We start from the raw sequence: 13,152 nt of genomic DNA, 5'->3' as shown, positions 1-13,152 counted from the left end.
TGAATTTGTCGCACAGAAAGTTGCAGGCCAAATATGTGTGACATTTCTGCGACTTTAGCTTCTAGAGCATTTTTACAACATTATACATAGGTGCTGAATACATAAAAAGCGACTGTTCAGCGACAGACAAGTCGCATCGGCTGAAAGTAGGCCAGAATGTCAGTCCATGTTGGAGCAGGTTTAGATACAGTCTAAAGTATAGATCTCAAAGTCTGTGCACAGAATTTAGCAAGGGCCTCGCACCTTCTGATGCATCAGGTAGGTGCACAATAGCATAGCCTAACCCTCTGTACTTTGGTCTATATTGATGCGGGACATAGACAGCCAGCTGATGACCAATCCATTAGTGCAATGGATGGCTGGAAGCATTTGTCTTTGCCTTTGCAATACCACAGAAGCAATGCATGGTCAATGTACAGCAATGACACACCTGTGTGAACAGCCAGGAGACCCCCCCCCCCCATGTTATGTTACATAGTTACATAGTTAGTACGGTCGAAAAAAGACATATGTCCATCAAGTTCAACCAGGGAATTAAGGGGTAGGGGTGTGGCGCGATATTGGGGAAGGGATGAGATTTTATATTTCTTCATAAGCATTAATCTTATTTTGTCAATTAGGAACATTCAGCACCCACCCGCTATCAAGGCAGCTGCCTATCATGTCATGCCCTACCTGCACAGGTGTGCTGGCTACTCAAATGATCCAATTAAGGAGGCCATTTAGTCAGCAGCAGCAGAAGTCCTGTGCCTGGACGCTCCAACAGCGGCCAGACACAAGCAGAAGCAGAAGCAGCAAAAGCAGCAGCAGCACCACCTTTTGTTTTTTGGCTGCAGCAGCAGCAAGGCCCACAGGGCTGGCTAGCTGGCTAGCCAGCAAGCAGGTAGCAATGAAAGTAGGAATCTTTCTTTTTAACCCTGTAAGGGGGTGGTGCACTGTACCCGAAGATACTGCCATATCGGGTCAATGCATAGGGCGACGGAAGCAAGCTTCGAAATCGGCCCCCGTTCTCAAAAATCCATTTAATATATGGTCCCCAGATAGGGGACGTATCAGATATTAAACTGATAAGAACAGATACTACACTTGATCTTAGCCAAAAGGCCGAGAAGCGATAACCGTGAAAGGGGCGGGCCCAACAAGGTGCCCTTCATGGGCACTATCACTGCTTGCTGTCAGGGAGGCTGCCAGACAATTTTCCATGCACACTCTGGGCTGGGGGGCAGTCAACCACCAGTACACACAGCAGAACCTAAACCCATACCATTATTGCTAAGCAGCAAGACAGGGGCCCATTGCACTCCCACGGGGCCTTTTTAAATGCAATCCATAACCCGGATTTGCCAGGAACCCTTCTTACTCCTCCTACTTGCATGTGACACTGGGCTTAGGATCTGCATAGGAAACACACACACAAGCACACACCTACCTTTGTTGCCTGCAGATGCCTCCTTGGCTGTCCCCAAACGGTATCAAACCAACACCCACGGGAAGCTGTAAGCATAGAGGACATGCCTGCACCCCATTGGACTTACCTGTGTGGGTTAAACCCGGGTTATTTGACAACCTATGGCGGTGATGGTTCTGCTCAGGCAGAGCAGTGCTGATGCTCCTCATAAAGCTGTCGCTGCTGTGAAGGTTCTAGGTGACATCACAAATCCCTATGGTTACATACACAACAAAGCTGGGTTGTTGTTGTTTACACTCTGCAAGGCCTGTGGAAGTGAGTGACATCATAGCACTGTAGTTCTGAGGGTTCTAGATGGATGCAACAATCTCCTGTTGCTTCTATGAAGGCCATAATAGACGACATCACCAAACAGCTCCATAGTCACATACACAGCAAAGGAGAGATGTTGTTTACACCTAGTGATGTCAGTGGTATTGAGTGACATCACAGCACAGTGCTAAGGCTCCTGGGCCTGGACACAGCAGCGGCTGCAATATCTCAACGGAGAATACGTTTATATATATGTGTGTGTGTGCGCGTATATATATATATATATATATATATATATATATATATATATTTCTCCGCCGAAATCACTTTTAAACCCATTTCCACCTTTTTTTCCCTTCTCTTCCTCTTACTTTTTTTTCACGTTTTTTTACGTTTTTCTCCTTTTCGCCTCTTTTCTGGGCGTATTATTCTTCTTTTTCTTCTTTTTTTTCGTCTAATGCATACCCCATCAGTGCAGCAATGCTTATTCAATACCGCCAGCAGATGGAGACACTGGGGGATAATTTTCTAAGGATTTATACTGATTTTTCCTGTCTGAATTTGTCGCACAGAAAGTTGCAGGCCAAATATGTGTGACATTTCTGCGACTTTAGCTTCTAGAGCATTTTTACAACATTATACATAGGTGCTGAATACATAAAAAGCGACTGTTCAGCGACAGACAAGTCGCATCGGCTGAAAGTAGGCCAGAATGTCAGTCCATGTTGGAGCAGGTTTAGATACAGTCTAAAGTATAGATCTCAAAGTCTGTGCACAGAATTTAGCAAGGGCCTCGCACCTTCTGATGCATCAGGTAGGTGCACAATAGCATAGCCTAACCCTCTGTACTTTGGTCTATATTGATGCGGGACATAGACAGCCAGCTGATGACCAATCCATTAGTGCAATGGATGGCTGGAAGCATTTGTCTTTGCCTTTGCAATACCACAGAAGCAATGCATGGTCAATGTACAGCAATGACACACCTGTGTGAACAGCCAGGAGACCCCCCCCCCCCCCCATGTTATGTTACATAGTTACATAGTTAGTACGGTCGAAAAAAGACATATGTCCATCAAGTTCAACAAGGGAATTAAGGGGTAGGGGTGTGGCGCGATATTGGGGAAGGGATGAGATTTTATATTTCTTCATAAGCATTAATCTTATTTTGTCAATTAGGAACATTCAGCACCCACCCGCTATCAAGGCAGCTGCCTATCATGTCATGCCCTACCTGCACAGGTGTGCTGGCTACTCAAATGATCCAATTAAGGAGGCCATTTAGTCAGCAGCAGCAGAAGTCCTGTGCCTGGACGCTCCAACAGCGGCCAGACACAAGCAGAAGCAGAAGCAGCAGAAGCAGCAGCAGCACCACCTTTTGTTTTTTGGCTGCAGCAGCAGCAAGGCCCACAGGGCTGGCTAGCTGGCTAGCCAGCAAGCAGGTAGCAATGAAAGTAGGAATCTTTCTTTTTAACCCTGTAAGGGGGTGGTGCACTGTACCCGAAGATACTGCCATATCGGGTCAATGCATAGGGCGACGGAAGCAAGCTTCGAAATCGGCCCCCGTTCTCAAAAATCCATTTAATATATGGTCCCCAGATAGGGGACGTATCAGATATTAAACTGATAAGAACAGATTTTTTTTTTTTCTTTTTATCTAAAGCCGAGGAACGTGCTTTCGATTCACCCAAAGTGCAAGAAAAAGTGCAAACGTGTTACACTAAAAAAACGTGCACAAAGGATGCGGTCTATCGCAAGCCCTTCTCCGATAGGAGAGAGGCCCCCCAACAAACCTTACCCTTCGCCTCCGGACCAAAAGGTACCTGCGAGGTTCCAGGTTCGATGTCCCTTTTCGCCGAAGCTACTAGGGGACCACAAATGCTCCCGGCATCCCCCTTGGCGTTAGCCAAGGTATCTGCCCGCAGAGCCGATTACGGTAGGTACCCTGCAAAAGCAGGAGTACCCGGGGTGTTTGCAGGGAGGTGCGGAACCTAATGGCCACACACACCTCCCCTAGACCGCCAGGAGGGACACCCAGAAGGGCTACCGCATCCTGACCAATCCTGTGAACACACAACACGCAAAAAGTGACACAGTGAGACAAAAAAAAGAAATAAATAAGTGAATGTGTGCAGATATACTGCCCGGACATCCGGCCGGATCTATAAAAATTTCTCTGATCCTAGCCAGAAGGCCGGGAATCAAGAGGTGAGTGCCACAAGGTGAAGAGATTATGGTGCCCGTGCTTCAACTCAGTGAGTCTATCCTCCCAGTGAGTTTCGGCACCTCGGGGTCACCACTCCCCGAGGCACAAAAGTACCTCGGCTCTAGACCCTCTCAGCCTCATGGCGAGACCCGGAGGGAACAGGTCACATCGGGGCAGCCGTCGAGCTGATTCCTCAGAACCAGCCCCGGAAAGCCCTGGTACACCTGCATCCTCCATGCAGCACCCATCCCCACCAGCCCCATACCGGCGTTACTGTCCACCGGCATGAAAACTGATAAGAACAGATACTACACTTGATCTTAGCCAAAAGGCCGAGAAGCGATAACCGTGAAAGGGGCGGGCCCAACAAGGTGCCCTTCATGGGCACTATCACTGCTTGCTGTCAGGGAGGCTGCCAGACAATTTTCCATGCACACTCTGGGCTGGGGGGCAGTCAACCACCAGTACACACAGCAGAACCTAAACCCATACCATTATTGCTAAGCAGCAAGACAGGGGCCCATTGCACTCCCACGGGGCCTTTTTAAATGCAATCCATAACCCGGATTTGCCAGGAACCCTTCTTACTCCTCCTACTTGCATGTGACACTGGGCTTAGGATCTGCATAGGAAACACACACACAAGCACACACCTACCTTTGTTGCCTGCAGATGCCTCCTTGGCTGTCCCCAAACGGTATCAAACCAACACCCACGGGAAGCTGTAAGCATAGAGGACATGCCTGCACCCCATTGGACTTACCTGTGTGGGTTAAACCCGGGTTATTTGACAACCTATGGCGGTGATGGTTCTGCTCAGGCAGAGCAGTGCTGATGCTCCTCATAAAGCTGTCGCTGCTGTGAAGGTTCTAGGTGACATCACAAATCCCTATGGTTACATACACAACAAAGCTGGGTTGTTGTTGTTTACACTCTGCAAGGCCTGTGGAAGTGAGTGACATCATAGCACTGTAGTTCTGAGGGTTCTAGATGGATGCAACAATCTCCTGTTGCTTCTATGAAGGCCATAATAGACGACATCACCAAACAGCTCCATAGTCACATACACAGCAAAGGAGAGATGTTGTTTACACCTAGTGATGTCAGTGGTATTGAGTGACATCACAGCACAGTGCTAAGGCTCCTGGGCCTGGACACAGCAGCGGCTGCAATATCTCAACGGAGAATACGTTTATATATATGTGTGTGTGTGCGCGTATATATATATATATATATATATATATATATATATATATATATATATATATATATATATTTCTCCGCCGAAATCACTTTTAAACCCATTTCCACCTTTTTTTCCCTTCTCTTCCTCTTACTTTTTTTTCACGTTTTTTTTACGTTTTTCTCCTTTTCGCCTCTTTTCTGGGCGTATTATTCTTCTTTTTCTTCTTTTTTTTCGTCTAATGCATACCCCATCAGTGCAGCAATGCATATTCAATACCGCCAGCAGATGGAGACACTGGGGGATAATTTTCTAAGGATTTATACTGATTTTTCCTGTCTGAATTTGTCGCACAGAAAGTTGCAGGCCAAATATGTGTGACATTTCTGCGACTTTAGCTTCTAGAGCATTTTTACAACATTATACATAGGTGCTGAATACATAAAAAGCGACTGTTCAGCGACAGACAAGTCGCATCGGCTGAAAGTAGGCCAGAATGTCAGTCCATGTTGGAGCAGGTTTAGATACAGTCTAAAGTATAGATCTCAAAGTCTGTGCACAGAATTTAGCAAGGGCCTCGCACCTTCTGATGCATCAGGTAGGTGCACAATAGCATAGCCTAACCCTCTGTACTTTGGTCTATATTGATGCGGGACATAGACAGCCAGCTGATGACCAATCCATTAGTGCAATGGATGGCTGGAAGCATTTGTCTTTGCCTTTGCAATACCACAGAAGCAATGCATGGTCAATGTACAGCAATGACACACCTGTGTGAACAGCCAGGAGACCCCCCCCCCCCCCATGTTATGTTACATAGTTACATAGTTAGTACGGTCGAAAAAAGACATATGTCCATCAAGTTCAACCAGGGAATTAAGGGGTAGGGGTGTGGCGCGATATTGGGGAAGGGATGAGATTTTATATTTCTTCATAAGCATTAATCTTATTTTGTCAATTAGGAACATTCAGCACCCACCCGCTATCAAGGCAGCTGCCTATCATGTCATGCCCTACCTGCACAGGTGTGCTGGCTACTCAAATGATCCAAATAAGGAGGCCATTTAGTCAGCAGCAGCAGAAGTCCTGTGCCTGGACGCTCCAACAGCGGCCAGACACAAGCAGAAGCAGAAGCAGCAGAAGCAGCAGCAGCACCACCTTTTGTTTTTTGGCTGCAGCAGCAGCAAGGCCCACAGGGCTGGCTAGCTGGCTAGCCAGCAAGCAGGTAGCAATGAAAGTAGGAATCTTTCTTTTTAACCCTGTAAGGGGGTGGTGCACTGTACCCGAAGATACTGCCATATCGGGTCAATGCATAGGGCGACGGAAGCAAGCTTCGAAATCGGCCCCCGTTCTCAAAAATCCATTTAATATATGGTCCCCAGATAGGGGACGTATCAGATATTAAACTGATAAGAACAGATACTACACTTGATCTTAGCCAAAAGGCCGAGAAGCGATAACCGTGAAAGGGGCGGGCCCAACAAGGTGCCCTTCATGGGCACTATCACTGCTTGCTGTCAGGGAGGCTGCCAGACAATTTTCCATGCACACTCTGGGCTGGGGGGCAGTCAACCACCAGTACACACAGCAGAACCTAAACCCATACCATTATTGCTAAGCAGCAAGACAGGGGCCCATTGCACTCCCACGGGGCCTTTTTAAATGCAATCCATAACCCGGATTTGCCAGAAACCCTTCTTACTCCTCCTACTTGCATGTGACACTGGGCTTAGGATCTGCATAGGAAACACACACACAAGCACACACCTACCTTTGTTGCCTGCAGATGCCTCCTTGGCTGTCCCCAAACGGTATCAAACCAACACCCACGGGAAGCTGTAAGCATAGAGGACATGCCTGCACCCCATTGGACTTACCTGTGTGGGTTAAACCCGGGTTATTTGACAACCTATGGCGGTGATGGTTCTGCTCAGGCAGAGCAGTGCTGATGCTCCTCATAAAGCTGTCGCTGCTGTGAAGGTTCTAGGTGACATCACAAATCCCTATGGTTACATACACAACAAAGCTGGGTTGTTGTTGTTTACACTCTGCAAGGCCTGTGGAAGTGAGTGACATCATAGCACTGTAGTTCTGAGGGTTCTAGATGGATGCAACAATCTCCTGTTGCTTCTATGAAGGCCATAATAGACGACATCACCAAACAGCTCCATAGTCACATACACAGCAAAGGAGAGATGTTGTTTACACCTAGTGATGTCAGTGGTATTGAGTGACATCACAGCACAGTGCTAAGGCTCCTGGGCCTGGACACAGCAGCGGCTGCAATATCTCAACGGAGAATACGTTTATATATATGTGTGTGTGTGCGCGTATATATATATATATATATATATATATATATATATATATATATATATTTCTCCGCCGAAATCACTTTTAAACCCATTTCCACCTTTTTTTCCCTTCTCTTCCTCTTACTTTTTTTTCACGTTTTTTTTAAGTTTTTCTCCTTTTCGCCTCTTTTCTGGGCGTATTATTCTTCTTTTTCTTCTTTTTTTTCGTCTAATGCATACCCCATCAGTGCAGCAATGCTTATTCAATACCGCCAGCAGATGGAGACACTGGGGGATAATTTTCTAAGGATTTATACTGATTTTTCCTGTCTGAATTTGTCGCACAGAAAGTTGCAGGCCAAATATGTGTGACATTTCTGCGACTTTAGCTTCTAGAGCATTTTTACAACATTATACATAGGTGCTGAATACATAAAAAGCGACTGTTCAGCGACAGACAAGTCGCATCGGCTGAAAGTAGGCCAGAATGTCAGTCCATGTTGGAGCAGGTTTAGATACAGTCTAAAGTATAGATCTCAAAGTCTGTGCACAGAATTTAGCAAGGGCCTCGCACCTTCTGAGGCATCAGGTAGGTGCACAATAGCATAGCCTAACCCTCTGTACTTTGGTCTATATTGATGCGGGACATAGACAGCCAGCTGATGACCAATCCATTAGTGCAATGGATGGCTGGAAGCATTTGTCTTTGCCTTTGCAATACCACAGAAGCAATGCATGGTCAATGTACAGCAATGACACACCTGTGTGAACAGCCAGGAGACCCCCCCCCCCCCATGTTATGTTACATAGTTACATAGTTAGTACGGTCGAAAAAAGACATATGTCCATCAAGTTCAACCAGGGAATTAAGGGGTAGGGGTGTGGCGCGATATTGGGGAAGGGATGAGATTTTATATTTCTTCATAAGCATTAATCTTATTTTGTCAATTAGGAACATTCAGCACCCACCCGCTATCAAGGCAGCTGCCTATCATGTCATGCCCTACCTGCACAGGTGTGCTGGCTACTCAAATGATCCAAATAAGGAGGCCATTTAGTCAGCAGCAGCAGAAGTCCTGTGCCTGGACGCTCCAACAGCGGCCAGACACAAGCAGAAGCAGAAGCAGCAGAAGCAGCAGCAGCACCACCTTTTGTTTTTTGGCTGCAGCAGCAGCAAGGCCCACAGGGCTGGCTAGCTGGCTAGCCAGCAAGCAGGTAGCAATGAAAGTAGGAATCTTTCTTTTTAACCCTGTAAGGGGGTGGTGCACTGTACCCGAAGATACTGCCATATCGGGTCAATGCATAGGGCGACGGAAGCAAGCTTCGAAATCGGCCCCCGTTCTCAAAAATCCATTTAATATATGGTCCCCAGATAGGGGACGTATCAGATATTAAACTGATAAGAACAGATACTACACTTGATCTTAGCCAAAAGGCCGAGAAGCGATAACCGTGAAAGGGGCGGGCCCAACAAGGTGCCCTTCATGGGCACTATCACTGCTTGCTGTCAGGGAGGCTGCCAGACAATTTTCCATGCACACTCTGGGCTGGGGGGCAGTCAACCACCAGTACACACAGCAGAACCTAAACCCATACCATTATTGCTAAGCAGCAAGACAGGGGCCCATTGCACTCCCACGGGGCCTTTTTAAATGCAATCCATAACCCGGATTTGCCAGGAACCCTTCTTACTCCTCCTACTTGCATGTGACACTGGGCTTAGGATCTGCATAGGAAACACACACACAAGCACACACCTACCTTTGTTGCCTGCAGATGCCTCCTTGGCTGTCCCCAAACGGTATCAAACCAACACCCACGGGAAGCTGTAAGCATAGAGGACATGCCTGCACCCCATTGGACTTACCTGTGTGGGTTAAACCCGGGTTATTTGACAACCTATGGCGGTGATGGTTCTGCTCAGGCAGAGCAGTGCTGATGCTCCTCATAAAGCTGTCGCTGCTGTGAAGGTTCTAGGTGACATCACAAATCCCTATGGTTACATACACAACAAAGCTGGGTTGTTGTTGTTTACACTCTGCAAGGCCTGTGGAAGTGAGTGACATCATAGCACTGTAGTTCTGGGGGTTCTAGATGGATGCAACAATCTCCTGTTGCTTCTATGAAGGCCATAATAGACGACATCACCAAACAGCTCCATAGTCACATACACAGCAAAGGAGAGATGTTGTTTACACCTAGTGATGTCAGTGGTATTGAGTGACATCACAGCACAGTGCTAAGGCTCCTGGGCCTGGACACAGCAGCGGCTGCAATATCTCAACGGAGAATACGTTTATATATATGTGTGTGTGTGCGCGTATATATATATATATATATATATATATATATATATATATATATATTTCTCCGCCGAAATCACTTTTAAACCCATTTCCACCTTTTTTTCCCTTCTCTTCCTCTTACTTTTTTTTCACGTTTTTTTACGTTTTTCTCCTTTTCGCCTCTTTTCTGGGCGTATTATTCTTCTTTTTCTTCTTTTTTTTCGTCTAATGCATACCCCATCAGTGCAGCAATGCTTATTCAATACCGCCAGCAGATGGAGACACTGGGGGATAATTTTCTAAGGATTTATACTAATTTTTCCTGTCTGAATTTGTCGCACAGAAAGTTGCAGGCCAAATATGTGTGACATTTCTGCGACTTTAGCTTCTAGAGCATTTTTACAACATTATACATAGGTGCTGAATACATAAAAAGCGACTGTTCAGCGACAGACAAGTCGCATCGGCTGAAAGTAGGCCAGAATGTCAGTCCATGTTGGAGCAGGTTTAGATACAGTCTAAAGTATAGATCTCAAAGTCTGTGCACAGAATTTAGCAAGGGCCTCGCACCTTCTGATGCATCAGGTAGGTGCACAATAGCATAGCCTAACCCTCTGTACTTTGGTCTATATTGATGCGGGACATAGACAGCCAGCTGATGACCAATCCATTAGTGCAATGGATGGCTGGAAGCATTTGTCTTTGCCTTTGCAATACCACAGAAGCAATGCATGGTCAATGTACAGCAATGACACACCTGTGTGAACAGCCAGGAGACCCCCCCCCCCATGTTATGTTACATAGTTACATAGTTAGTACGGTCGAAAAAAGACATATGTCCATCAAGTTCAACCAGGGAATTAAGGGGTAGGGGTGTGGCGCGATATTGGGGAAGGGATGAGATTTTATATTTCTTCATAAGCATTAATCTTATTTTGTCAATTAGGAACATTCAGCACCCACCCGCTATCAAGGCAGCTGCCTATCATGTCATGCCCTACCTGCACAGGTGTGCTGGCTACTCAAATGATCCAATTAAGGAGGCCATTTAGTCAGCAGCAGCAGAAGTCCTGTGCCTGGACGCTCCAACAGCGGCCAGACACAAGCAGAAGCAGAAGCAGCAGAAGCAGCAGCAGCACCACCTTTTGTTTTTTGGCTGCAGCAGCAGCAAGGCCCACAGGGCTGGCTAGCTGGCTAGCCAGCAAGCAGGTAGCAATGAAAGTAGGAATCTTTCTTTTTAACCCTGTAAGGGGGTGGTGCACTGTACCCGAAGATACTGCCATATCGGGTCAATGCATAGGGCGACGGAAGCAAGCTTCGAAATCGGCCCCCGTTCTCAAAAATCCATTTAATATATGGTCCCCAGATAGGGGACGTATCAGATATTAAACTGATAAGAACAGATACTACACTTGATCTTAGCCAAAAGGCCGAGAAGCGATAACCATGAAAGGGGCGGGCCCAACAAGGTGCCCTTCATGGGCACTATCACTGCTTGCTGTCAGGGAGGCTGCCAGACAATTTTCCATGCACACTCTGGGCTGGGGGGCAGTCAACCACCAGTACACACAGCAGAACCTAAACCCATACCATTATTGCTAAGCAGCAAGACAGGGGCCCATTGCACTCCCACGGGGCCTTTTTAAATGCAATCCATAACCCGGATTTGCCAGGAACCCTTCTTACTCCTCCTACTTGCATGTGACACTGGGCTTAGGATCTGCATAGGAAACACACACACAAGCACACACCTACCTTTGTTGCCTGCAGATGCCTCCTTGGCTGTCCCCAAACGGTATCAAACCAACACCCACGGGAAGCTGTAAGCATAGAGGACATGCCTGCACCCCATTGGACTTACCTGTGTGGGTTAAACCCGGGTTATTTGACAACCTATGGCGGTGATGGTTCTGCTCAGGCAGAGCAGTGCTGATGCTCCTCATAAAGCTGTCGCTGCTGTGAAGGTTCTAGGTGACATCACAAATCCCTATGGTTACATACACAACAAAGCTGGGTTGTTGTTGTTTACACTCTGCAAGGCCTGTGGAAGTGAGTGACATCATAGCACTGTAGTTCTGAGGGTTCTAGATGGATGCAACAATCTCCTGTTGCTTCTATGAAGGCCATAATAGACGACATCACCAAACAGCTCCATAGTCACATACACAGCAAAGGAGAGATGTTGTTTACACCTAGTGATGTCAGTGGTATTGAGTGACATCACAGCACAGTGCTAAGGCTCCTGGGCCTGGACACAGCAGCGGCTGCAATATCTCAACGGAGAATACGTTTATATATATGTGTGTGTGTGCGCGTATATATATATATATATATATATATATATATATGTGAGAAGCCTACGGCTGAATTTGTGGGAGGGGCCGGGTGTATTTAACGTTCGGCCTCTCTGCAAGCCGGCACGTTCATCGCACAGCGTTGTTCGCACAGCGTTGGAGACGTTACAGGAAGGGACGTCAGCAAGCGGGGATTTCCGGTTCCGGTCAGGTGAACGGCGGGCGTTCAGCCAGGGGACACGCATCGATCTCCAGGACTGAATCCAGAGGACGGGTAAGCGCTGGATACAGGGGCCTTTAGTGGCCACGCCCGTGAAACGTACAGCCCCGCAAACGGTTCCTCGCAGGGGGGACGGCAGATTCGCAGCCAACTGATTCTGCCAGGGACGCTTAGATGGCAGTGCAGAGTCTGTGAGGGGGGGGTTGATTGGCAGCATGTCGGTACTGAGGATGGTGATAACTTGTTATGTCGTTATTTCTGAGTGATCACCGGCGGTGGTTGTGACAGGGTACGTGCCATGCATATCGCTGACAACAAGGAGGGTACAAGGTCTTCAATCTTGACGATGGGATAACGTACTATGTGGCTGGGTATTGTTACATTATGCATTTATACTTTATAGGCTTAAAAGTGCGTAGGACAAGTCCTGGCAAAACAGTCAAAACTCATAGGTATGTTCCAAGGTATATGTATTAGCACTGGGAACCGGTAGTTGTCACAGTTGATGCACATTACTGAGATACATTGACAGCTATGATTGATCTGACAAGGCACAGGCTGTGACTACTCTGGAGATGTGATCACGGGGATACCACGTGCAGTGGGGCGGAGGTCATGTCTCCAGGGGGTCAACAGCCGCAGCTCATCCGGATAGATCTCAGTATATGACAACAGAACAGGGGCCAACACAGGGGGGGACATAACAGTAAACCTCTGAAACGACTATTGGCGTCTGACGCGTCAGGGCATGCATGCGCAGGTGTACGCACATGCAGAGGGTGGGTGCAGATGCGTATGCATGTACATGTGGGGGGCATGGTCGTATAAAAAAAAAAAAAAAAAAAAAAAAAAAGGGGGACGGGTGTCATTCCTTGGACAGGCCCCATGGCTAGCATCACAGGACATACGGAACGCCACACAGGAGCAAACATTGACACTCCCGCATAACA

General features: G+C 47.2%; 6 non-coding genes across 6 annotated transcripts; all 6 read right to left on the bottom strand.

Annotated features, from left to right (window-relative positions):
- Positions 1–925: 925 nt before the first annotated feature.
- LOC130342455 (U2 spliceosomal RNA) lies at positions 926–1,116 on the bottom strand. Its single transcript, XR_008882096.1, has one exon. It is a non-coding gene; the product is annotated as a U2 spliceosomal RNA (small nuclear RNA).
- A 2,088-nt stretch (positions 1,117–3,204) lies between these two features.
- Positions 3,205–3,388, bottom strand: LOC130342422 (U2 spliceosomal RNA). Its single transcript, XR_008882070.1, has one exon. It is a non-coding gene; the product is annotated as a U2 spliceosomal RNA (small nuclear RNA).
- A 695-nt stretch (positions 3,389–4,083) lies between these two features.
- On the bottom strand, positions 4,084–4,270 carry LOC130342430 (U2 spliceosomal RNA). The gene has a single exon (XR_008882076.1). It is a non-coding gene; the product is annotated as a U2 spliceosomal RNA (small nuclear RNA).
- Positions 4,271–6,376: 2,106 nt separating this feature from the next.
- On the bottom strand, positions 6,377–6,567 carry LOC130342454 (U2 spliceosomal RNA). The gene has a single exon (XR_008882095.1). It is a non-coding gene; the product is annotated as a U2 spliceosomal RNA (small nuclear RNA).
- Positions 6,568–8,660: 2,093 nt separating this feature from the next.
- LOC130342453 (U2 spliceosomal RNA) lies at positions 8,661–8,851 on the bottom strand. The gene has a single exon (XR_008882094.1). It is a non-coding gene; the product is annotated as a U2 spliceosomal RNA (small nuclear RNA).
- A 2,088-nt stretch (positions 8,852–10,939) lies between these two features.
- Positions 10,940–11,130, bottom strand: LOC130342452 (U2 spliceosomal RNA). Its single transcript, XR_008882092.1, has one exon. It is a non-coding gene; the product is annotated as a U2 spliceosomal RNA (small nuclear RNA).
- Between the last annotated feature and the right edge of the window lie 2,022 nt (positions 11,131–13,152).

This window comes from Hyla sarda, unplaced genomic scaffold (assembly GCF_029499605.1).
Source record: "Hyla sarda isolate aHylSar1 unplaced genomic scaffold, aHylSar1.hap1 scaffold_650, whole genome shotgun sequence".
NCBI lineage: Eukaryota > Metazoa > Chordata > Amphibia > Anura > Hylidae > Hyla > Hyla sarda.
This window is presented reverse-complemented; position numbering and strand designations above follow the sequence as displayed.